The sequence below is a fragment of the Carassius gibelio genome, chromosome B16 (genome assembly GCF_023724105.1).
Source record: "Carassius gibelio isolate Cgi1373 ecotype wild population from Czech Republic chromosome B16, carGib1.2-hapl.c, whole genome shotgun sequence".
In the NCBI taxonomy this organism is placed as follows: domain Eukaryota; kingdom Metazoa; phylum Chordata; class Actinopteri; order Cypriniformes; family Cyprinidae; genus Carassius; species Carassius gibelio.
Window position 1 is genome coordinate 1,393,335 of NC_068411.1, and position 2,946 is coordinate 1,396,280.

Here is a 2,946-nt window from a genome sequence, read left to right on the forward strand (position 1 = left end):
TACATCGTAGCATTTTTCAGCTTTTTTGGTTCCTTTTCACACCACATTGATTGCTTTGGTCTGTACCAGTTGAAACGAACCAAAATGCAGTCACATGACAACATCCACATCACTCATTGGCCATGTCGTATTTCCTAAACTGCTTTTCGATTGGTCAGAATTTACGTGTGGGAAAATTCTATGGAGCAAGAAGAGTCTCAATAAAGATAAATGCACACACTACATTCACATATGCACACACATGATTCATAAATACACACACAAGATGCACAAATGCACACAAAATTCACAAATGCACACACAAAATTTTAAAAGCACAGAAGATTCACAAATGCATACAAAATTCAGAAATGCACACAAAAATCAGAAATACACACACAATTCAGAAATGCAAACAACATTTACAAATGCACTCAAGATTCACAAATGCACAGGACAAGATTCACAAATGCACAGGACAAGATTCAGAAATGTATTTCTGATGCACACACACATATATCTTGATTCACAAACTGCTTGCGGTCTGTGAACTTCACTGCATTTGTGTGTGAATTTTGAGACTCCCCTGACTTGGCTCGACACACAAATGCTTTTTTTTAAACAGGGAATGATCAGCAACCAATCAGATATCTCCCTTGTTTGAGCCAATCACAAGAATGCACCCCATGTGGGGGGATTGTTTACTTATAAGCCAATCACATGAACGTGTTGACACAGCAATTGTATTAAATTGTATGAAAATACAGATGTTTAGATTACAATTCAGGTTTATTTTTTATTATTTTTTACTAAATATAAATTTAAAAATGTCTCAATACATATAGCCCAGTGACTTATATTATATATAATACAATACATATAGCCCAGTGACGAAATATTTTAATGAAAGTAAAAAAAAAAAAGTAAAAAAAAAAAAAAAAAAATGTTTAAACCTTTTTGAATATTTAAATATATCTAAATATTCTTTTGGATGCAATATAGAAGTCACTTTAATTACAATATTCAGTCCCTACATGAAGAGAGAGTCAGTGGTCCGCTGCGAGGGGAAAGTGGCTCTCTGGCTGCGAAAAGTGGGTCTCCGGCTGTCGTTCGCTTAGGAAAGTGAGTTGATCGCTGCGTGAGGAAAGTGAATCGTTCGCTCAACTTCGCTGCTTGAGGAAAGTGAATCGTTCGCTGAGGGAAGTGAGTCGTTCGCTGCGTGACTCGTGAGGAAAGTGAATCGTTGGCTGAGGAAAGTGAGTCGCTCGCTGGGTGAAGAAAGTGAGTCGTTCGCTGCGTGACTCGTGAGGAAAGTGAATCGTTCGCTGCGTGACTCGTGAGGAAAGTGAGTCGCTCGCTGGGTGAGGAAAGTGAGTCGTTCGCTGCGCAAAGTGGGTCGCTGGCTGCGCAAAGTGAGTCGCCAGCTGTGTGAGGTAAGTGAGTCGTTCGCTGAGGAAAGTGAGTCGTTCGCTGCGTGAGGAAAGTGAGTCGTTCGCTGATTGGCTTATAAGTAAACAATCCCCCACGTGGGGTGCATTCTTGTGATTGGCTAAAACAAGGGAGATATCTGATTGGTTGCAGATCATTCCCTGTTTAAAAAAAGGCATTTGTGTGTCGAGCCAAGTCAAGGGAGTCTCAAAATTCACACACAAATGCAGTGAAGTTCACAGACCGCAAGCAGTTTGTAAATCAAGATATATGTGTGTGTGCATCAGAAATACATTTCTGAATCTTGTCCTGTGCATTTGTGAATCTTGAGTGCATTTGTAAATGTTGTTTGCATTTATAAATTGTGTGTGTATTTCTGAATTTTGTGTGCATTTCTGAATTTTGTATGCATTTGTGAATCTTCTGTGCTTTTTAAATTTTGTGTGTGCATTTGTGAATTTTGTGTGCATTTGTGTATCCTGTGTGTGTATTTATGAATTATGTGTGTGCATGTATGAATCCTATGTGTGCATATGTGACTGTAGTGTGTGCATTTATCTTTATTGAGACTCTTCTGGCTCCATAAAATTCCAACCTAAGACGAAAAGCCAGCAAACAACATGGAGACAACACAACTACACGACTGTGCGGGCTGGTTTTGTCCCTGGCCATAATCTAGTACATTTTTGTATACACCACAATATGCATAAAATACATTTCTACAATGAAGCACGGATGCAGCTTGAAAACAACGTTATAATGTACTGCAAACGGCGAGTGGGAATTGCTCGTAACTTCAAGCGGAGGCGTACATTAATTCTTCTTAACGTTGACATGCTCATGGTTATCGGACCAAATTTCTTTGAGGCTCCGCACCTCCTCACTACTCCAAATTTGTCCATGAGCTGCCATGCTAAAGTGCAAACTGTCAACAAACACTTCCTCATCCCATAATGCACAACGCAGCTGACTACGTCAGCCGGTTTAGTCCAAAAATGATCAGTATTTTTGCAGTTGGGTCTGTTCGAGGTCTGATCACATTCTCACCACAAACGAACCGCTCCAGAGTCCTCTTCAAGCAGGTCTCGGTACGCTTGTTTGGTCCGCTTTTAGTCCGCACCCGAGTGCGATTGCGGCTTTCTCACCTGCCCAATCGAACCGCACAAAAGAGGGAAACGAACTCTGGTACGATTCAACCGAACTAAATGAGGCAGGTGTGAAAGCACCCTTAGTTCATTTCTCTTTGTTCATGTCAAATTAATTTTGATAAATAAGTCGCACCAGCCAAACTATTAAAAAAAAAGTGCGACTTATAGTCCGGAAAATACGGTATATGGCTATATGTTACATACGGATCAACAGTCTCAAGTGTTTAATCAAATCAAGACAAAGGCAGATAATGTATCAAGAATATTCTAAGTAGAAACTTATTTTTTTTCCACAATTTTAGCCTGAAAATAGAAACATATACCACATTTCTAGTTCTGAATGCTGATGCTGACAAAACAACAAAAAGGCAAAAACACAAACACATTAAAG